Consider the following 24,956-nt stretch of genomic DNA (forward strand, 5'->3'; position numbering starts at 1 on the left):
GGGGAAGCAGCACTAATGAATTGCTGCAACATATTGTTTTCTTAGTCACTAGTCACATATGTGCTAACTGGCAAAACAAGAAACATCAGCTGCAGCTGAACATACTACATACAGTATTATTATATCTGTATGTCATTTGCATAAAAACATCCCACTGCAAAATAACCACCACTCACTTCACTTACCTTTTTTGCTCAACAATATGTTCTTGAGATTTATTTACAGTCATAGATATATAGCTAATATATTCCTTTCAACTACTGAGTATTATCCATTCATCTAAATTGTTCTGACAGTCTCTATTTTAATACGTGAATTTAAGCTTCTGCATTTATAATTATAAATGTATTTCAAATTATTTATAATAATTTGGCCTTTATTACACTCTTTCTGATTTTTTTTATTTTTCTGGATGTACATGATTTTGTTCTAATGGTTTAGTAATATGTATGTAGCTTCTATTCTTTCATATTTGCTCCACTTTCTTCATGGTTTATCAATAATATCTAAAATTAATCATCTCATCCCCTACCAGCAAAAGACAAGGAATCTTAACATAATTGAACTTTTCCTTGATCTCCTCTACACATTCATTTCATTTTATTCTTATCTAGAATTTTATATTCTAATCTAAATTTGTTTATATTATTACTGCATTTACTCTCACAGTAAGTAAATAGTTAGGCTTGACATTTATTCTGCTATTTTATTTGCAGGCTGTTGTTTTATGCTTTTTATTGAAATCATGTACCTTTTTTTCAGGGATGGTCTATGGAAGTAAACTCCTACAGCCTTTGTATATCTTTATTTTATGGTCACTTATCAATGATGATTTAATTGGGAATATAATTCTAGGTTGAGAGTCATTTTCCTTCCGCTCTTTGTTTTCATGTATGTATTTCTGTGGATGAGAAGACTTCTGTCTACTTAATCTTCCTTCCTTTGTAACTCATCTTCATATTTACTTATTTCTTTTAAGATTTTCTTATCATTGATGTTATGCAAATAATTTCTTTCACTGTGTGTAAATTTATTATTTATCCTATTCAGCTCTCAGTAAACATTTTCAGTCTAGAGTTAAATGTTTGTTGCTGGAAACAAAAAAATATTTCTTCAATTATTTATTTTCCCTCATCCTAAAAAGTACCTTTTGAAAAATGCCTAGTAAGCATATATTTGAGTTTACCAGTCTCTTTTCTGCTTCTTAACTTCTCTTCCATATGTTGCATTTCTTTGTACTGTTTCTGTGTGGTTTACTTTGCTATACATTTAAATATACCATTTCTCTTTAATTGACTGTAGTTTACCATTCTTCTCTTATATTGGTAACCCTCTTGTCCTGTAAGCAAAGAGTATATTTTTTACTTCCAAGACTTATTTAATTTCCTTCACCCATCTGCAGACCCTTGTTTCGTAACTTTCTGTTATGGTTGCAGGGACATTTTATCTCTTTAAGAACTATATACATATTAATTCTAATGTCTTTTAAATATAGTTTAACTGTGCAACCTTTAATTATCATGTTTAGTTTCTATGCAGACTTTTGCATTTGCATTATATATATATATGTATGTGTGTGTATATATATGTGTGTGTGTGTATATATATGTGTGTGTGTATATATATATGTGTGTGTGTATATATATATACACACATACACACACAGCTTTCATTTTGTCAGCAAGCTCATCATATTTGAGGCTGTATCATGAAAGTGTTTTTTTTCTGGTATGTAATTTCCATTTACCTGGGTCCATCTCTCCAGGTGGGACTGGTAGTCACACATTGGTTCGTAATCCTGTGCCAGCATTGGCCAAATTTTCAGCTCTGAATGGCTGCCTCTCTTTCTTCCTCAACTCTTGGGAGGTTATGAGAACCTCCAGCTCCATTTCTTTTTTGACCAAGCTTTGAGGTTTTTTTCTCCTCATTCTTGAACTTAGTCTCTTCTTCCGATGGGCCATATGGTCACTTCTTATTTTAAACGGTATTTTTTTTCTCTTTTTCTGGCTTGTTGAGATGATTCTCTTGGTATTCTGCACACCTGTGCATTTTAACTGATATGTGCTTGTGTATGTATCTATGTATGAGTATAAATATCTTTTTATACATTCGCGAGAGAGAGGGGGGATTAAGTTTCTTTTCACTCTGATCAATCTTAAGAAAAAATTATAGTTAATTGATTTCTAACTTTTAATTTATAAACCCCAACTTCTGGCACTTTCTGCAAATCTCATTATTCTTTCTTTTGTTCACTCATTGTATAAAACTTAATACCATCTGATATGGTGCATATTAATTGCCATATATGTTGCTTAAGGTTGATCATTCCCCACTTAAAAAACAAAAGTCCTGAGGTTGACAACATTGTTTACTGATGTCTACCTACCTTGTAACAAAAAGTACTTAAACATAGTAGGTTCTCAAAAGCTATGCCAAATGAAGAAATATATAAATTAAATCACCATAAACAAATTGTGGTTATAAAGAATAATGTAAATGTCATCCACATTGGCATTATAAAAGTATAAATCCAGAAATTGGGAAGAAAGGAGAGTCAAACAATAAAAATATAGCAGATGCATTAGTATCCTCTTCATATAAATCTGGGATCAAAGCTGCTGGCTATAGTTAAAGAAAGGAGAAAGAAAAGCACAAGTATACTCCTTCATGTTGACAATTAATCGACAGAGGGAAAATTTTATATCATGATATAGTGGTGGCATTAAGAGGACAGAAGATATTTACCAAGTCAGCTAAGTTGTCTTCTATTATAATAAGAAGTTAATATATAAAAATCAAGAAAATATATTATTAATAGAAATGGAGACAGCCACCTGAAGAAACAGTTCAAAGAGACTATTGCTTAGACTATAGCTCACAGTGCTTCAGGTGAATGCAACTAGTAACTGGAAGTAGTGATACTACGAACTAACGCTTTTCCTTGTAAGCCCGTCGAAATACTTGATTCATTTTTAGTACGTGCATATTTTATTTTGATAAAAATAAAGCAATGTTGTTAGATATAAGGATGGAGCAGGAGAGATTGTGGAAGACAAAAGAAGTGAAATAATAAAAGGAAGAAAGATTCTGGAGTATCTGGTTTCGTATTCCTTTTTGTTCTGATTTTCATGGTTGATATTCATTTAAAAACCTGAACATTTTTATTTGTGATATGCAGGGTTAAGCAGCCTAATGATCATGAGGAAAACATCATCCAAGCAATTACAGAAGTAAGCATTGTTTGCTCTTATAAGAAGGAGAGAAAATTCATGGAACGATTAAACAGCTAAAAAGCACACAGAACACCATTATATTTTGTACATTAGTAGGCCAACAACAAAACAGTAATATTGATTCTTTCCTAACAGAAACCAAAGATCAATCTCTTGCCCTAGAATAAATAGATTTATTTCCAACAGAAGGTAAGAATTAATTCTTGCATACAACATTTTCTCGACGGGTAAACCATCCTTTATTTTCCTCAAGTCTCATGATCAATGGCTGTAAATTTACTAAACAGAGAGGCAGAAGAAGTTTACTAAAAGCAGTTTTGAAAAGGAAGAGAGATAACAAGTCTGTGAACACTGCTCCTCTGACTCCCATACATCACGCTAGAGAAGGAAACGTGGTGGTGACAACAGTCAACTGGAAGATCAACACTAAGGCCCAGTGATTCATCATCATCGTCAATCCATTGGAAAAGTCTGTTCTGGAACTTTCTGGCTGTATTTGTTCTGATTCATCTAAATACCAAGGTGGTAGGTATTCGCTGTAATCATCTTCAAAATTGATTTCATTATTGAAAGCTTTAGCAGTATCATGAATATTTAATGACACTAGAGAAAAAATAGGCTTTAAAATATATCTCAAAATTGCCAATGAAAATGCTTAGATGGCAGACAACAGTTTCCAAGGTGAAAAGTTTTATTGAATAAATGCAGAGACAGCTGTTTTCCGAAAATTACATTTTTGCCAGTCCCGAGTGAGACATGTTCTTACAGATCACAACATTAATAGTCACATTGTGTTACTTGATTTAGTGCAACATAATGCAGTGTGACTAATGCAGCCCGGTGGTACAGATTCATGTAAGAGAAAAATCCATCACCTAGGAAATGCGGAACAAAGATTCACTTTTCTGAAAACAAAGGTTAAATAAATCAAAGTTTTCTGAAAAAGGAAAAGTCATGCAAAAGAGAGTTTTATTCCAAAACACATTTCAATCATCTTTGCAGTGATTCCCTGGATACATTAGAGAAGGGAATAGGCATCAAACATGAAATCCTTTAAGCTTGTTTGAACTAAGCTGTACTTAGTGCTTCTACAATATCTTCCTCTGTAGTACCAATCTTCTAAAGCAATAGCTCCTTCATCAGTCTTACTATGCATTGCCCGGATGACTGCTACACAGGCCCAGTTGACACGGTAGTGTCCTTTTTCCATCAGCATCTCTAAAAATATACTTAGGCTATTGAGGAGATAACAGAAAACCACCTTTAAAGTCCACCTTTTATGGACTACTAAAGAGAGAGAAATATGGAGGGAAAAAGGGTCACTACAAGCCTATGGTTGGTTTTTTGTTATGTTTATTTATCTGTATTCTTTCCTTGTCAAGAATATATGTAAATCCTTTTCTATCTAATAATATGCATTGGACAGGTAACAAGATATAAAAATTGGACCTCTCAGTAAATACTTTGAAACAGGAAGAATTTTTATTTTACTTCTCAGGAAGTTGTATTAAAAAATATAAGAGGAAAAAGTCCTACATGGGTATTTGGACTTACTATCAGCACCAAAGTCGTTATATTCTAACAAAATGAGGTCATTTTAATATTGTCACTTCAGGTACTGCTCAATGAATGTCTTATTTATTTCCTTTGTCTCAACCCTGCAATATTGCTAATTAACTCAGAGAATATTTTAAGTCCAAATGCTAAGTAATTGTTAGAAGCTTTTAAAAAAATTTTCCTAATTGGACTATATGCCCTTAAGCTTATTTTTCACAATTATTGAGCATTTACATTTTTGCTCATTACTTTGTATACATTATGCTATTTGATGCAGCAAGACTGCAACATGCATATTATTATTTCCATTTTCCATATGAAGAGGTATGGTAGAGTTGGTATTTTAGTACAAATTTGGTGGCTTCAAAAATACACTTTTGCATCACCTACAGTAGAGTGATTCCAACATTAGAAATATTCAATAAATAGTCATAGACTTTAAAAGTTGAAAGGGACTAAAGTCTTCATCTACATCAATGTCCAAACAAGCTACTAAACATCTATATAACATTTTGACAACTGGTGATCCAGGCACAGTGGAGGATTTCATTGTTAGAATCTTATTTATTCAAGGTTATCTGTACTACTGGTGGGCAATTCAAACCAACAGAAAGTTCTTCAAACTAAACTGAATTAAGCCTCCACAGACAATGTCTAATGACATTTGCATGTTAAGTTCAATGCACTCACCGAATATAAACTAATTTTATTTTTATTTTTATTTAGTTATTTATTTTTGAGAGGGAGTCTCACTCTGTCACCCAGGCTAGAGTGCAGTGGCACGATCTCAGCTCACTGCAACCTCCACCTCCCGGATTCAAGTGATTCTCCTGTCTCAGTCTCCCATGTAGAATTACAGGTGTACACCACCACGACTGGCTGATTTTTTGTATTTTAAATAGAGATAGGGTTTTGCCACACTGGCCAGGCTTATCTCGATCTCCTGACCTCAAGTGACCCGCCTGCCTTGGCCTTCCTAAGTGCTGGGATTACAGGCAAGAACCACCGTACCCAGTCAGATAGTAAATTAATTTAAACAAGCACTGCCTGTGCTAGATTGTTACACTGACAGCTTCTAATGAACCACAGCTCCCAGTATTCACGTTCTTGTATAGTCTCCTCTCACACAAAATCTCAGCTTGGTCATGTTACTTGATTTAGCCAAAATATTAGTGGCAAGCATGGTGCAATCGAAGGGTTAGCACATTGAAGCTTATTCTCTTGGAAGCCAGGGTCCATGGTGTAAAGAACCTGAGCTCGTCACTGAATGAAGAGAGGTCATGTAGCAAGACACCCTGGAGGATAAGAGGTAGTCTTGGACACTGTAGCCTTAGCCAAACTCCCAGCTGATTGCAGCCTTATGAGTGATCACAGCTGTATCATGAGAAATAATTTGTTTTTATTTGTCACTGCTAAGTTTGGAGATGGTTTGTTATATAGCAAGAGACAATTGGTAGACTGCCTTTAAAGGCCCTCACATCTATTAAAGGAGAGATACCTGCAAGTAACTAAAACACACATACACAAAAGAACAAACACATATACATTATGACAATCAAATTAGCTTTGCCTTCATCAAGGCATCCATCCCAACTTCCGTCAGGAGAAGATTTTCAGATCTTTTGACCCCCTTAGATGGTGTACCCAGAGTGTGTTATTGAATCAGTTTCATATGTAAGTGGTTCATTTAATGAAATGATCTTGTTAAAGAGAATGTTGATGATGATAATAATATGTATCACTTATTGAATGCTTATTCTTATTAGGTACCAGGCACTATGCAGATTTATTTAAATCCCTTTAACAGCTTCCTATACATGTACTATTATTTTGCCTAGATTTTAGTTCCAAAAACTGGGGCACAGAGTTATTTTGTGAGTTTCCACAAGATTATATATCTATGATTGGCAACCCCAAATTCAAAACCTAGGTATATCTGGCACTGAAATTTGTATCTTTCTCCACTATATTCTCCACAGATTCACCTCAGGTAGTACTTTGAGGATACACAGTGAAGTAACCTCAAAACATATACGTAAGTAAAATGAATTGTCCTCTGCGAGTTAAACTATGAAATCAATACATAACATATAATATAAAAAGTAAGCAAAGCTAAATTAAGGAGACAAGATGAATTTCAGGCTTGAGCAAAATATGGTTGATAATTAATGTCATTAAATACACCTAAGGACAGAGTGGAAGCAATTTAAAGAACAGACAAATTTAGAAACTGAAAAAGAGGTGTCAAAGCAAAGCAGTGGCAGAGCTAATTTAGAAACTATTCCGGGGGAAAGTATCCCAACAACTGTATGTTCAATTGATGTTGTAGGTATTTTTCCATGGGGAGATTGATTCATAAGGTGAAACAGAATGATTCAAGTATTGATTTGATCCATTCAGCTGATTTTCTTTGTTCTTCAGACACCCTTCTGATTATAATTTGACTTTTCATGACCCATGGTAGGTCTGTAATTTGGTGTCCCAGTTTCTGTACTTCAGTCTAATTAAATCTAAAACACTACGATAACCTTGGCTGACTCCATTAAGGTGATACTGCGCTGTGGTCTCTGGGTATTTGGCCAGACCTGCCATAGAAATTTGACCTCTTTAAATGTCAAATTTGTCTTTCAATTAAAAGGTATTAGTCTAGTCAGTGCTTGTCTCATTTATACCCACATTTAAGGAAATCTCTAGTCACTCCCCCTATTGAATGAGCAGGGAATTATTTACCCCTAGCCTTATTCCTTGCTGAATGAAATGAGGTTGCACAAATCACTTACTTATAACATAGTATAATATAGAAAGGAAGTGCCTGAGCTCCAACAGCTACCTCTGGGATTCAAATATGAGCTCTGCACAAAGTAGCTGTGAATTTCTTTTTTTTTTTTTTTTCCACTTTATTGCCACTTGGAGATACCGTGCTGTTTTGTTCTGGTTTTACAAATTGAAGGTTTGTGGCGAACCTGCATTAAGCAAGTCCATTGGCATGATTTTCCCAGAAGTATATGCTCACTTCATGACTCTGAGTTGCACGTTGGTAATCCTCGTATTTAAAATGTTTGTATCACTATTATATTTGTTATGGCGATCTGTGATCAGTGGTCTTTTTTCATTTATGAATCATTTATGATGTACTGTTTTCTCTTTTTTTAACTTTTATTTGAGGTTCAGGCATACATGTGCAGGCTTGTTATATAAATTGCCTGTCACAGGGTTTTGGTGTACAGATCATTTCATCATTCAGATAATAACCATAGTATCAGATAAGCACTTTTTCAGTCTTCAACCCCCTTCCACTCTCCAACTTTAAGTAGGTCCTGGTGTCTGTTGTTCCCTTTTTTGTGTTTATACATTCTCATTGTTTAGCTCCTATTTATAAATGAGGACGTGCAGTATTTGGTTTTCTGATCCTGTGTTAGTTTGCTTAGGATAATTGCCTCCAGCTCCATCCATGTTGCAGAAAGGGACACGATTTCATTCTTTTTTAGGGCTGTGTAATATACCATGATGTATATGTACCACAATGTTTTTATCCAGCCTACCAGTAATTGGCATTTAATATAGTCTTTGCTGTTGTGAAGGGTGCTGAATGAACATGCATATTCATGTGTCTTTATGGTAGAACGATTTATATTCCTTTGGGTATATACCCAATAATGGGATTGCTGGGTAGAGTATTAATTGTTTTAAGTTCTTTGAGAAATCACCACAGTAATCTTGTGTGATCAGTGACTGAACTAATGACTGAGCTAATTTACATTCCCACAATGACTGAACTAAATTACATTCTCACCAGCAGTATATAAGCACTCCCTTTATGGCTGCAACCTCACCAGCATCTGTTGTTTTGACTTTTTAAATAATAGCCATTCTGACTGGTGTGAGATGGTATCTCACTGGGATTTTGATTTCCATTTCTTTAATAATCAGTGATGTAGAGCATTTGGCCATATATATGTCTTCTTTTGAAAACTGTCTGTTCTTGTCCTTTGCCCACTTTTTCATGGAATTGTTTTTCACTTATTAATTTGTTTACGTTCCTTATAGTTCCTGGATATTAGACCTTTGTTGGATGCATTCATTTGCAAATATTTACTCCCATACTGTAGGGTGTCTGTTTACTCTGTTAATGGTTTCTTTTACAGTGCAGAATTTGTTAGTCCCATTTATCAATTTTTTGTTTTGTTGCAATTGCTTTTGGAATCTTCATCATGAAATCTTTGCCAGGGCCTATGCCCAGAATGGTATTTCCTAGGTTATCTTAAAGGGTTTTTATAGTTTAAGATTTTATATTTAAGTCTTATATCCATCTTGAATTGATTTTTGTATATGGTGTAAGGAAGAGGTCCAGTTTCAATCTTCCACACATTGCTACCCCTAGCACCATATATTGAATAGGGAATTTTTTCCCCATTGCTTGTTTTTGTTGACTTTGTCAAAGATCAGATGTTGGTAGGCGTGTGGCTTTATTTCTGGACTCTTTATTCTTTTCTGTTTTTCTATATGTCTGTCTGTGTACAAGTACCATGCTGTTTTGGTTACTGTAGCCTTGTAATACAATTTGAAGTCAGGAATGTGAAACCTCCAGCTTTGTTCTTTTTGCTTAGGATTGCCTTGGCTATTTGGGCTCTTTTTGGCTCCATATGATTTTTAAATAGTGTTTTTCTAATTCTGTGAAGAATGTCATTGGCAGTGTGATAGGAATAGCATTGGATCTATAAATTGCTTTGGACAGTACGACCATTTTAACAATATTGTTTCTCCAATCCGTGAACATAAAATGTTTTTTTCATTCGTGTCATCTCTGATTTCTGTGAGCAGTGTTTTGTAATTTGCTATAGAGAACTTTCACCTCCCTGGTTAGCTGTATTCCTAGGTATTTCATCTTTCTGTGACTTATTTTAAATGGGATTGCATTACTGATTTGGCGCTCAGCTTGGAACTCATTGGTGTATAGGAATGCTACTGTTTTTTGTACATTGGCTTTGTATTCTGAAACTTTGCTGAAGTCGTAAGTCATCAGATTCTCCAAGGTTGAAATGAAATAAAAAAATGTTAAAGGCAGCTAGAAAGAAGAGACAGATCATCTACAAAGGTAACCCCATTGGGCTAACAGTGAACCTTTCGGCAGAAACCCTAAAAAGGGTGTCTATATTCAGCATTCTTAAAGAAAAGAAATTTCAACAAAAAAAATTGATATTCAGTTGTGAATTTTTTATTTAATTTAATTATTTATTTATTTATTTTGAGACAGAGTCTCGCTCTGCTACCCAAGCTGAAGTGTAGTGGGATGTGATCTCTGCTCACTTCTGACCTCAAGTGATCCGCCCACCTCAGCCTTCCAAAGTGTGGGATTACAGGTGTGAGCCACCGCTGCCAGCCCCAGTTGTGAATTTCTACAACTCACTAAACCATGCCCTAAACTAAACTAGTTTTCATGTCTACAAAACAGAAGTAATAACATAATGCCTAGCACAAAGAACTGTAAACCTTAAATGAGTCAATACACATAAAACGTTTAGAATAGTGCATGGCAGGTAGTAAGCACTCAATGTTAGTAGTGATTATGGTGATGATGATGATGACATTGATAATGATGGTGTCTGGTTCATCTTGGCTCAAAAAGATGAACTGAGCTGTTAAAAAAAAAAAAAAAAAGTCTTTTATCATTTACGAAAGAGACGTAGAAAAGATCCACCAGTTTCTGATCTGAACTAGATCATGTCAAGCTTACTGTTTCATGAGTAGAATGAGAAAACAGGCAAAGGTGGTCAAGGAGAGGAAAATAAATCACACAAGTAGAGACAAGCAAAAATGAAAGAAACTTTGAAACTCCTGAAGCATGAAGAAAGTATCCTTCTTTCCAGATTTTCAGTTTTTGGTTAGTTCTAGTGCTTCTGAGGTAAAACTTAATTTGTTTCTTGTTATTAGATGATTATGAAATTGCCAGTTGTGTCCTTACTATACACAATGCCCTTCTCCCCACAGCCATTTAATTGGCTTTCTCATTCTTGCATCTGCAAAATGTACCTTTTGAAATGTGTATCATTGAATTTTTTTTGAGCTACTCCAGTCTTTTCCATCTTGTTCTGCTTCTCTTGGCATTCATCATTTGAATCTGCCAAATCAATAATGTGAACAGTGTTATAACTGGAAATAAGAAACGATCTGAAATTCACAGGAAATTAGACTGAAGTGAATATAGGAAATACAATCGCCTCCCAGACACAGAATGGATTTTTATGGGCTCAGTAAGATATGCCCCAACCCCCACCAGGACCTAAACCAGAAGCATTTAATTACTTAGGGTTATCATTTCATTAACACAAATTCTTGACATTCACATCTAACAGCTGATCCTCAGCTTTCTGCTTATTTCTCTCTTTTTGTCGGCTCCTGTCTGTTCTCCGCCTCTCAGTCTTTCTCCTTTGTTTTTGTTTTTCCTTAGCTTCCATCAAAGCTACCACTTCTAAAGCACTGAATTTTAAGCTCCCTCCTCAAATCTCTAAGGAGTCTATGCACACTTTCTAAAAACAAAACAAAACAAAACCTGTATATCATACAGCTTAGATTCTAATGGTTAAAATTGTATTAATGGGAGCAGATTGATGGTATATTGCCACTTTAATTAAAGAGGGTTATGGAATGGCATTTTAAATAGCAACATCATTTTCTAAATTGACATAGCTCCATTATAAGGAAAAATCCTTAAATTGAACCTCAAGTCAAGCAGTTTATCTTCCAGTAAGACAGGATATTTTAGTAAATTTTTAATCTGCTGACAAAATATTCACTACAAAATAAAAGGATTTTCCCTATTTTATTATTTTTGCCTGAATCTTAGTACTAGAGAGGCTCTAAAATTATTTCCAGATACTTCAAAAAATAAATTTTAAGTGCTCCACGACTAGAAGGAAGCAGAAATACATTTCTGGACAAATCTAGTGGAATAGCTACAAACCACGTTTCTAAAAATAGTTGTTTCTATTTCTTTTGACAGATACATCATACCTTTCCTATGATCTCTCTTGCATCTTAGAAAGGAGCCTCGGGTCATTGAGTCTTAGCACTAGAGAGAATTGTTTGAGATTTAACTAGTGTCAAACAATTTGGTCTGGCAAAGTCAGACCCACAATGCTGGCCTTAAGTTAACAATCTGAAGCATTTTTCACCCGTATCTTGCATTATTTGCAAATCAGCTCCAATATCTTATACCACTCATATAAAGTTCTTGACTCAAAAATCTTAGGATGTGGAGGTTTCATTACGATTTCGGCAAGGACATTATGCTATTTTTAAGATAATGAAAAAAATCCTCTCCTTTGTCATTTTTAAGATTGGTGTCCTAGAACAAATCAAGGAACATATTTTTTACAGAAAACTTTTGAATTTTGGGTTTACTGAAAAAAAATTTGTTTTGCTTTGTTTTCAAATTATAAAACAATTTAAATATGTATACAATAGTAGAGAATAACATAGCACACATATGTTTACTAAATATCCAGTTTTATTAAATTTTAAGATTTCAGTATCTGTACTTCAGCTTATTTTTAAGATATAAAACACAGAGGTGAACCCTCTGAGTATTACTCTGATCCATTTCTCTCTTTCTCTGAAGTAGCTACTATCATAGTTCTCTCATTTATTATTTTCATGAATATTTTATTTGTTTACTGAATGTTCATGTATCTACAGGAAATATATAGTGCTTATATGGTAATAAAAATAATAATCTAAATAGAAGCATGTTGAAACTTTCTTGCAACTCGTTTTATCTTGTTGGTAAGTGTAGCTCTAGTTCATTTGTATGAATGGCTATCATTTCCCATTTTACAAACACGTTGCTGTTTATTTCTTCTACTATTGATAAACATTCTGATTGTTCTCAATTTTTCCTACAAACGACTCTACAATGAATGCTTTTATCACACCTCCTTCTGAACTTGAGTGAATTTCTCTGTGGTATGTACTTAGTAAAATGATGTTTAGGTTATTTGGGGTGTTTTCTCTTCAAAATGGCCATACCAATTTTAGACTCTATGTATACTTAGAGTTCATCAGAATGTACAGAAATTCTCATTTGTCTACATCTTCAACTACACATGCTATTCCCAGATTTGTAATTATTTGTGCAACTAATATATATATATGTGTGTGTGTGTGTGTGTGTGTATAAAATAGTTTGTTGATTTTAATTTTTATTTCCCTGATTATAATAGAGGGAAAATTACTGCATTAGTTTCTCTAACTATTATAATAAGTTACCATGAAGTTAGTGTCTTAAAACAATAATACAACTTTGTTTCCTCACACTTATAGAGGTCAAAAGTCTAAAATTGTTTAGCTAGGCTGCATTCCTTCTGGAAACCAGGACAACTTTGACTTTTCAGCTTCTAGAGTTTGCCTGCATACCTTGGCTCACAACCCCTTCTTCACATTCCTCCAAACTCTAGCTTTCATCATCACAAACCCAACTACTTTCTTATCCTCTGCATCCCTCTTATATGGGGGCCTAGTGATTACATTGTACCCACTCAGATGATCCCAGATCATCTTCCCATTTCATTACTTACTTTTATAGAGTCCCTTCTACCATGTAAGATAATAGTTATAGGTTCCAGGAATTAGATGCAAACAGCTTTGGAGTGGGCCTTTATTTAGCCTACCAGAAATAGGTATTAACAATTTGGAAATTCCTCTAAAAAACTTCGTATTTATATCAATATACCTATTATTCTCCTAAGTTGTCTTTTGCTAGGTGATTTGTGACGATTTTGTTTTTTAGGGAAAATTTTATGAATAGTGTCAATTATAGACACTAAAAATGTCTTCTAGTCTGTGGTATGTGTTCTTACTTTTGATTTTGTGCAATTTTAAATTTTTTACTGTTTTGAATTTTTTAATCTTTGTGGGTACATAGTAGGTGCATATGTTTATGGGGTAGATGAGACATTTTGGTATAAACATGCAATGCATAATAATCACAACCTGGAAAATTGGGTGTTCATCCCCTCAAACATTTTTCCTTGTGTTAAAAACAATCTCATTGTACTTGTTTAGCCATTTTAAAATGTAGAATTAAATTACTATTAAATATAGTCACATCTTTGTGCTATCAAATACTAGGTCTTATTTATTCTTTCTAACTATTTTATTTTTGTACTTATTAACCACCCACACCTCCCCCACCTCCCCTGTACTCCCCTTCCCTGCCTCTGCTAGTCATCCCCCTACTCTCACTCTTCATGAATTCAATTGTTTTCTAGACTCATAGAGACACCACCTTGATGGTCCTGGATAAGATTCAGAAGAATTCTTTGGATTACCAGAGAGTGACACTTGTTATTTTATCTTACTTTCTCCCAAACAGAGTCTGTCTCTCTGTGTGCTGAGCCGCCTGGAACTGGGGATGTGGTGATGCAAGCACCCTTGAGGCTGCCACGACTGGGACTGTGCTAGGTCAGACCTGAAGACAGCACAACACTAAACCTTGTCCAAGGCCCTTCCCTTCAGGGCGGCAAGCTCCCCCAGAAGCAGGGAGTATCCAGAGATGCTGTCTGGGAGCCAGAGACTGGAGTAAAAAACATGAACAATTTACCCGATGTTCTATTCTAGTGTGGCTAACCTGGCACTCAAACCACAATACAAAGTCCTTTCTGCTCTTCCCTCCGCTTTCCATAGGCAGAGGAGCAGAAAAGCCTCTTCCTGTGGCCCCCACCACCTCCAGTCCACAGTGAATTCTGCCAGACCACCATGGATGTTCACTTAAAGCCCATGGACTCTTCCATCAGCTTGTGGTGAATGCTGCCAAACCTGGGACTAACCCTTCAGGGCACTGCGCTGCTCTTTGGCCCAGGGAAGGTCTGGAAATCCTATCCAAGAGACTGGTCCTGGACTCAGGGACCCCAAAAGCCTGTTAATTTCTCTGCCTTACTGTGGTCAAGCTGGTACCAAATGTGCACGAAAAAGTCCCCTTTACTTTTTCCTTCTACGTTTCTCCAACAGAAAGAGTCCTTCACCATACCCAGCACAACTGGGATTGTGCTGGGTCACCCTATACCCAGCAGACGTAAGAGCCCAAGGCCCACAGTGTACTCCCTGGGAATTACTGCTGGTTTTTCAGGACCAACGAGCTCTTCAGTCAGCAGGTGATGACTCCTGTTAGAACTGGTTCCTTCCCTTCAAGGCAGTGGGCCAGCATGTGTATAGAAGTGTAGTCTGGAAGCTAGGGCCTTACCACTCTGCCTGGTGCCCTATCCAACTGTGGCTCTGCTGATATCCAAGATGTAAGACAAAGTCCTCTTTACTCTTTGCTCTCCTCTTTTTAAGCAGTGGGAAGGAGTCACTTTCATTTCTGTGCGCTGTACTGCCTTGGGTTGTGGGAGGGACGGCACAAGCACTCCCCTAGCTGCCCCCAGCTGGTAACTCCCTAGGTCACATGCCACCCTAGTCAACTGGCTCTGAGCCGAGCCTAACACTAGGAGTTGCCTAGGAATTGCATGTTTGTGTCCTACACTGCCTTTCAAGTTTACTTTGGACCCCAGAGTTCTTTAGCCCATAGTGGCAAGGCTTGCCAAGAAATCAAGTTCCGAATGCTGGGACTAAAAATTCCTCTCTGACTAGAGCTCATCTTAATGCTCCCTCCATGTGTGGGTGCTGACTGAGCCCAGCATGGCATTATTCTCCTCTGTGACAGGGAAGCACTGAGTTTATAATATAAAGATCCCCAGAGGCTGGGCTCTGCCTCCGCAAAATGCACAGATTCTCTTTCTGTGCTGCACAGTTGCTGCAAGGGTATGGGGGAGGGGTGACATCGGTAATTCAAAACTGTCTCTCCTGCCCTCCTCAATGCCTCTTTTAAGGATATGAAGTTAAAGCAAGATGTTGTGGTTGCTCACTTGATTTTTGACTCTACTGATAGCATCTTTCTGTGTGCAGATAGTTGTCAAAATGTGATGTTCCAGTTGGTAAATAAATGGTGTAGGCTTCCATTCTGCCATCTTGCTTTGCCCTCCCCCACAGTTTTAAATTTTATTCACTACCCCCTAGTTATTAATTTTATAGCCATCTTCTCCTTAACAGTATGTTCCTTTCTTATTTTTAAAAATTAGTCACACCCCTTTAAAGGTTTTAATGTTCTATTTTCACATTTGTATTCATCCGTTCTCATGCTGCTAATAAAGACATACCCAAGACTGGGTAATTTATGAAGAAAAAGAGGTTTAATGGACTCAGTTCCACTTGGCTGGGGAGGCCTCACAATCATGTCAGAAGGTGAAGGAGGAGCAAAGCTTTACATGGTGACAGGCAAGAGAGCGTGTGCAGGGGAACTCTCCTTTATAAAACCATCAGATCTCATGAGACTTACTATCACGAGAACAATACGGGAAAGACCCACCCCTATGATTCAATTACCTCCCTCAGGGTCCTTCCCATGACACATGAGAATTTTAGGAGTTACAATTCAAGCTGAGATTTGGGTGGGGACACAGCCAAACCATATCAACATTTAAGTCTTTACTGTTCCTACAATTATTTTTTCTGTATAATATGAACCAGAGTAATTTTTCTTCCATTTGAATAAATTGTTCCAGCATTATTTATGGAATAATCCAGTCATACACAGATAACAATGCTGCTTGATTTACATATATTCATAATATTCCATACTGTTCCCAATGGTGAATTTGTCTTTTCCTGCATTGAGAATATATTATCTTAATCATTGCAGCTTTAAGCTAATTCTTGGCCTCTAGTAGAGCAACTCCTTCCACCTCATTATTCAAAATTGTGTTGACTCTTCTTGGTTCTTTCTTTCTTCACTCTTTCATATAAAGTTAGATGTCAGCTTCCTTAAAAATTCCTGTTGGATTTTCTTTCTTTCTTTTTTTTTCTTTTCTTTTTTTTTTTTTTTTTTTTTGAGACAGAGTCTTGCTCTGTCACCAGACTGAAGTGCAGTGGCGTGATCTCAGCTCACTGCAACCTCCACCTCCCAGGTTCAAGCAATTCCCCTGCCTCAGCCTCCCAAGTAGCTGGGATTACAGGTACACACCACCACACCCAGCTAATTTTTTTGTATTTTAGTAGAGACGGGGTTTCATCATGTTGACCAAGATGGTCTCGATCTCCTGACCTCGTGATCCACCCGCCTCGGCTTCCCAAAGTGCTGGGATTACAGGTGTGAGTCACAGCGCCCAGCCTCTGTTGGAATTTTAATTGGGATTGAATTGAATTTGTAGATAATTTTGAGGAAGTATCATCACTCTGTTATTGTAATTTAATTCATCAGCACTCTCTCTACATATACATACACACACTGGTCCTTTTTTTATATATATATTTTCAATGTTTTATAATTTTTCTCCAGAATGGTTTTGCCCCCCCCCTTTTTTTGGGGGGGGGTGAGACGGAGTCTCCCACCACTTTGTTGCCCAGCTGGAGTGCAATGGCGTGATCTCCGCTCACTGCAGGCCTCACCTCCTGGGTTGACACGGTTCTCCTGCCTCAGCCTCCCGAGTAGCTGGGACTACAGGTGCCTGCCACCACGCCCGGCTAACTTTTTGTATTTTCAGTAGAGATGGGGTTTCACCGTGTTAGCCAGGATGGTCTCGATCTCCTGACCTCATGATCCACCCACCTCAGCCTCCCAAAGTGCTGGGATTACAGGCACTTTAATTAAAAATAAGAGGTAACATTGGTTTTGTTCCATTGAGACTGGAATTTTTATTTTGTTTGCTTTTTTTTTATTATTATTGGTGCCTAAAAATCCCTTTTAATAATTTGTCCATAGATGCTCTTTTAAGTTCTACATAGATAAGCATGTCTTCAAATAGGCATATTGTCATTGTTTTCTTTCCAATTCTTACCTCTCATATATTTTCTTGGCTCTAGTAAGGACTTCATAGTTTTTAACTATAAGCACAATCTCATCATCTTCCTGATTCTAAGGAAACCTCTAAAATTTCATAATTGATTGTGATTTTTTTTTGGATTGGTATTGTTTGCCAAGTTCCATTTTTCTTTTTTATTTATTTTTTGTTCTGTTTTGTTTTTTTATTTTTCTAGTTCCCTTTTTCTTTTCTTTTCTTTTCTTTTCTTTTTTTCTTTCAGAAAACTGACTTTAAGATTTATTTTTCTAACTTTTTTCAACAGGGAAAACAACACACTCCTCGGGGAAAGGTGAGGGGTTGAAAAGACAGGCCCTGGGTAAAAATTCTTATGCCCGCACCTGGAGTCGATAGGCCTGCCTAGGAGAGAACACAGGCACTGCCACACCACCACAGGGAACAGCTGCTGTCTGGGGTCAGCAGACCATTTCACAGCCATGCAGGGTTGCTATAGATCCAAGTCATAAAAATCTTCCAACTCCTCATGAAACAAGTCCCACTCATCTTCAGAGTCTTAGTTCATCATCCCCACTTGCAGCTAAAAGCATAAGCAACAATTTGCCCAGCTCAAATGTGACAACCTCTTCTTCATCGTTGTCAAAGGGGCTGCTATTCTCTCTTTCGTCAATGAGTTCCCAAAAGTGGTTCCTTCATTGGGCCGGGTATCTGCTTGATGTTCCCACTTTCTGTCTCTGTGATTCCTCTCTATGGCCATCAGGGTACACATGCTTGTAAAAACAGCTCCCTCCAAATGGGAAGCTCCCATGTCCTTCATCAAAATACCTGCATGCCTTGTTGCTCATTGCCTGTTTGTATTTCCCAATGAGTTTCTGCTTCTCTTCTTTCTCCTCCACCCAGTACTCACTTGGAATGACAAAGTTAGATGTGATCCGGCATTCTGGGCAGGACTTTATGATCTTGCTCTCAAATTGCTTAGCACTCCTCCACTTGTGAATGCACCTGAGACAGTAGGTGTGGCTGCAGTTGGAGAGGATCCCGAAGCGGTGCTCTCAGGGGTTGACTTTCTCATAAATCACCTCCATGCAGATCCCACACATGATTTCCTTGCTGCGCTGCATGGCAAATGAGAGCTCCATGTCCTTCTCATGGGCCTCAATGCACGATTTTATATGCTGTGGTCTCTGGGCAGCATCCATCGGATGCAAGACCTTTATCTCAAAAATCAACACAAAATGGATTAAAAACTTAAACATAAGATGTGAAAATGTAAGATTCAAAAACTACTAGAAGAAAGTATGCAGCCCGGATCTGCCGGGGCAAGCCTGGATCCTGAATTCACTAGAACTGAGGCCTCTGGGGCTGGCCTGGTACCAGGGTTCACTGGGGCAGGTCTGGTGCTGGAGTCCACAGCAAAGTTAGGTGCTCACTTTAATCTTCTTTTCCCACACAAAGGGTATCTGTCTCTGTCTGTCTCCATTCTATACTGCCTGGGCTTAGGGGAGAGGTGACATAGGTAATGTGATGCTATCTTTCCTAATCTCTTCAATGCATCTTATTTCTGTTCTCCATCCAGGTGCTGTAATAGCTCACCTGGATTTCTTAGTTCATGTGAAAGTATTTTTGTGCATAGATAGTTATTCAGATTGTTGTGTTTCTATGAGGGGGTGAGTGCTGGAAGTCCTATCCACCATTTTGCTGATGTCTCCTATAAAGTGATTTTTTTAAAAAAGTTCTCAAACAAACCAGCATTTTCTCTAAAATCATTCTGACTGATTATATTAAACACAATTTAAGGTGAATGTCCAGCACATGAGCCACAGACACATAGAACTGCTCTCACATCTGTGGAGCTGGGACCATACAGTCAAGTGATGCTGATTTATCTCCAATTATCTTAGCCTCAGCTGTGTGTACTTATGGAGGACATTTGAGGCAAATGAGGTTCTTATCTCCAAATATGAATTTGAGTCCTAAACACTGCTTATCTCCTACTGTCAACTCTAACTGAAAACATGTAAACTTGACACCTATGAAGAGGTCACATTTTTCCTTTATACAGAAAAGCAAAGGAAATTGGCCTATAGACACACAGAGAATCAAACATAGGAGATCATACAGCCTCTGAAAGAAAGCCCCAGAAGAAAATACTTGCCTTACTTATTCTAGGACTTCCAGTTCCTTGTCCCAGTCCCTCATCAGGTCAACAAACCATCTTGCTTTTCAGGTTGTGACAGAAGTCTTTAAGATATTTATGTGTTTTGTCTAATGCAATTTAAGTAGATTTCTGCTACTGTCAATCTGAGGAGGCATAAATATATGCCCATTTAGCCTACATAATTTTTTCATAATAAAGTTCATTGATATTATTGATTTCTTAACAGCACTATAATGCCTTGAGTTTGTGCTATATTTAGACAATTCCATGCAAATTTCCCAAAATGCTATATGAAGACACATCACTGAAGGAATATCTTCTACTCTCAGGGACGTTACAGTCTAATAAGTGATTACGAAAACATGAAGAAAACACAAAATATTTTAAGAAGTATGTTATGTAAACTTTTCTATGTAAGCATCAGCATTCCTACTGCTCATGTTTTCCTTAAAAAAAATTTATTTGCCTAAGTTAAAGATTCTAGCCAACTTAATACATTATTTGTGAGAGTTTTTTGATGGAGAAGAAAATAAGATAAATTTTTGTTAATTCAAAATAATATCTCCTTTATTCTGAATGTCATACTTCTGTCAAAGGCTATTTATTCATATGTACCCTCTTAATTAGCAAAAAGAATAATACCATGAGTAAACTACTTGGCAGACGAAGACTTTGAGATCCAGTAAGTTTAGGTGGGTGACATGGATTATACACCCTTCCTGTCAAGCAGTTAGGCCTACTTCTGTGCCTTCTGTATCTGAGTGTAGTTGTCTCAAACACTTTAGGCAGAGTTTGTAAGTGGTTTCATCTAAAAAATTTTCCTGCTCTTTGCCTTTTAAGAACCATATTCTCCCAAATAGGACAATTACTGAAAGAGAAAAACAAGGCATTAGAAGGGCAGCATATATCCACATTAGTTTTCATGTTATGGTCTGATACCCACACTGTTCACTGGCTGTTGCATCAAGGTCTATCTGAAATACTTATTTGTTTCAACTGAGTTTGCTACAAATTAACCAAAACATAAGTAGGAAGTTAAAATTAAGCTTTCAGAAAGGGATAAGTTGTAACATTATCTTTGGATAACTACCAAATAGAAAGAATAAAGTTAAGATCATATTCATTACTTTCAGAATATTAAGTGAACAGAAACAGAAACAAATCATTTTCCCTGGACTTGAGTCACACTCTTAGAAAAGCATCATAATATCTTTTTTTTTTTATTCTCAGGGGTGAGTTTAATGGTTCAGTGTATTTCTTCCGAGTTTTTTGAGGATAACTCCTATAAACTAAAAATCTAAAACAATACAATTGTAATAAAAGTCTTTGGTGTCAGAATCCTTAGGTAATTTGGACTCATCAATAAAAGAAATATATTTATAAAAAAAAGAAATACATTTATATTTCTTATTACCATCCAAAGGTCTATTCCCAATAAGTGTATTATAATTTCAATTAAGAACCCATTCTTTATCTAGATTTATACTCTGTAAAGTATTATGAAAATTTGTAAAAATGCCATATGCTTTGGCTTGATTTTTAAGTTTTGATTTTGCCAAGGTATAATTTTTTCAGAAATAATGTAAGGTCAAAACATTTCTGTTGAAGATGGAGATACTTTTTAATGGAGCAATATATTTAAAACATAAAACACTCATTTTTATCAGTAAAACATTGTCCAAGTAACCAATTAAACAAAAATGAAAAAATTGAATAAGGAAAACTACAAATGGCCTTTAACATGGTCTAGTCTGCAAAATTAGTAATTATGGAGACTTGTCTAGCCAGTCATTTCTGTAACTTCTGTTCCCAGAAGTTCAGTACCTCAGAGTTATCACTAATGACCACTTTTACTCATAAAATTCTCATAACTATTTCTTCTACTAGATCTACTTTTTTTCTAATTTTCTAATAATCCATTTCCTTGTCACCTTCACGCATTTGGTTTATATTTTGTAACATGGCAATCAATTAAGCCCAAATATCTTTTTACTGTTATCCTTTTCATTGAAACATTTCTTTTCTGTGCATTCTCTATCTTTAACAAGCAGTTGATGGTAAATTCCAACTAATGCTAAATGCTGAGTCAAATCAGATTATAAATGTGACAAGAACAATCTAATTGTTAGTTCTCACTTTCTTCTTCTCCTACCACTGCCTGCGCCTGAAACCCTTATATCATAAGGTATGGTCAAATTTGTTGTATAGCCTCACTGACTGATACATCATGAGTTCCTATGTCTCAGAATCTCAGGACAAAGGCTTCTTAATTATTATTCCCTGTCTCCCAGTGGTGATATTACCGAATCTGTTGTTCTTGGACATCATTTTTGGGATTATAGTGTAGCAGCATTATAGTCACAGCTGAATAGTTTACAGAAAACCCAAAAAGATATCCTTTGTATGTATATTACCTGTGTTGTCATTGACACCTTCAAAGATTTGGCTGCTTTGGTAAACTACGTAAAATTCTGGACAATTTCAAACTGTCAATATATTTTCACTGTAGCCAAATGTGTTCTATTATTGGCTCTGCATGATTAAATAACATCTGCAAAAGTCCTTATGTCTCTTTGACATTCCATAGGCCTTTTAAAAAATTATCATTCACTACTATGCAGCCACAGAAAGGAACGAAATCATGTCCTTTGCAGGGACATGGATGGAGCTGGAAGCCATCATCCTCAGCAAACTAATACAAGAACAGAGAACCAAATACCACATGTTCTCACTTATAAGTGGGAGCTGAACAATGAGAACACATGGACACAGGGAGGGGGACATCATACACTGGGGGCTGTCACGGGGTTGGGGGAGGGAGTGCACTGGGATAAATAGCATGTGAGACTTAATACCTAGGTGATGTGTTGATAGATGCAGCAAACAACAATGGCTCAAGTTTACCTAGGTAACAAACCTGCACATCCTGCACAAATATCTTGGAACTTAAAATTTTAAAAATGTTAAAAAATTATCATTCGTGTCTTATATTCCTATCCTTTCTCTGTTTCATTAATTATTGTAATACCTTAAAACTTTCATTTTTGAATAAATTTTTCAATCTCTTTATAGAATTGTCAGAAATCATTTTAACTTCTGAACATCTCTAAAACAGGAGACCAAGTATATAAAAGAATCCTTAAAATATTTTCAAGAAGTCCTTGGGATATTTTTTCTTCTCTATATTTAAATAATAAAGTGAATCACAACACAGAATATGTAATATCTATTACATAATGTTTCCTCTTTTAAAAGTATGTATATTTTACTAAAACCTCGTGATTTATGACTGCAATAGTATATCAAAATTCATCTAGCAAGGAAGCATCTAGAAATTTTATAGAAGAGCTGCCAAAGCTCAAGCTTAATTTTCAGTTTTCAATTTTAAGCTATTTTTTGAAAAGTGTAAGTAGGAAAACATGTAAGATTTTAAAAGCCATAGAATTCCTAAAATGATTAAATAGCATTAGGCCAGCCATTGGCAGTAGCCAAAGGCAAAGAAAGAGGTATGCTAATAAATTCAAAAAGCAAACAGTAAAGTCAAAACATTTTATGAATCAGTATCTATAGTCTGTACTAAGGAGTATCAAAGATTTAGGCTGGCAAAGAAATACAGAGAGCAAATAGATTTCCTAGAAATCTGGAAGCCTAAGACTTGGACAAGAAGAAGCAGGTCATCCTGAAGGGGATCTTGAAAACCAGAAAAGGCTCCAGCAAAAAGAGTGAGAAACAAAGCAAAGAGCCAGAAGAATAAAAATGGACAGACGCTGAAAGAGCAGGTTTTGCATGAGGCATCTTTTCTCTGCTTATTAGGATCTTCAGAAGAAAAGAGCAAATGGCTTTCAGGCAAAGCATGAGAAGCCAAAGGTTATTAATTCTCTGCTTTATAAGCTATACTCTCATCCTTTTCTTCAAAGGCCTAACATCTTTGTCACTTGTAAATCTAAAGACTTACACTACAGATTCTGCAAAGGTGTCCAAACCAACTCATTAAGGATGAAATTATTTTGTGTGAGTAGAACTTCACTGTATATTATCAAAGTAATGTAAAGGCAAGTGAAAAAAGTGTATACCTAGTTGCTTTTCTTTTTTTCTCATACTCGGGTGAGGAAACGTTTTTCAAATCCACAACGAACTGTGAGTTAGCAGCTAATACTTGATTTACGGTATGGTGGGAGAGGTCCATTTTATAGACATTACTGTCTACTACAGGGAATATAGGATTATTTTTCTGCTTAGAAATGTCAGTTTCTCAGCTTCTTGAGGCTGCTTTGAATTCCCTTAGCTTCTGCAGTGATACTGGTGTTGTTTATTCTTCCTTAACAGGCAGGGGAAAGGGCGAGGACACATGGTGGTCCCCAAGAGTCCTTATAATTGTGTCTGCAAACAAAAAGCCAGTTTGCTCAGTTTCCTCACCTGGGCACCCTCCCACCAGGTCAGGTAGGAGTTAAACTAACTCCAAGCATTGTCTCTCCATATTGCATTTGCCAAAGTCAAACGGTCAGGGAGTCGAGATCTCATGAGAATTGCTTACTCAGACCACTGATATTGACAGTAAATAACATATATGCTCTTTCGCAAAGGGGGAATTTTTTATATTTCTTATTACCATCTGAAGTTCTATTCCTAATCTTATACTTGCAAAGGATGTTTATAGTGCCAATGTGTCAGAGAAGCTGTGAAGCTAAACATTTACCTTTGGTAATACATGACCTTCTCAAACTGGATTCCACGAGAAAATTAACTCAGTAAGAGATTATTTGATTGGCTGTTTTCTCAGTTTTCCAGTTTCACATACCACCATACCACAAGCATAGGAGAAAAGAGAGTTCATGACATACAATAAGTGCATTGGGGCAGTAGGGTTTAATTCTCCCACAGAATCCCTTTGGAGAAGGACAGCACAAAGCCTCAAGGTTCACATGATTTTCAAGAACTGTGAAAGACAGGAGATTTTATCCTACTTGCAAGCTAACAAATTCATTTGCCACAGTCATTTAGATGCTGGCATAAGAGATGAGACTCCTGGATCAGAAGCATAGGACTTTACTATTCACAGCACAGCAGGCAGCATTGATTTCATGTTTGCATTGTGATCCTTCACCCTCTAAGTTTCACGGGGATAATGAGGAGTAGTCCAAATTGGTGTACACATTCTCTAGG

The 24,956-nt window shown here is 36.4% G+C and overlaps 1 pseudogene; it reads right to left on the reverse strand.

The window, feature by feature from the left end:
- Window positions 1-18,125: 18,125 nt before the first annotated feature.
- LOC126930113 (E3 ubiquitin-protein ligase makorin-1-like) lies at window positions 18,126-18,858 on the reverse strand (annotated as a pseudogene).
- Between the last annotated feature and the right edge of the window lie 6,098 nt (window positions 18,859-24,956).

The sequence above is a fragment of the Macaca thibetana genome, chromosome 11 (assembly GCF_024542745.1).
Source record: "Macaca thibetana thibetana isolate TM-01 chromosome 11, ASM2454274v1, whole genome shotgun sequence".
Taxonomy (NCBI): Eukaryota; Metazoa; Chordata; class Mammalia; order Primates; family Cercopithecidae; genus Macaca; species Macaca thibetana.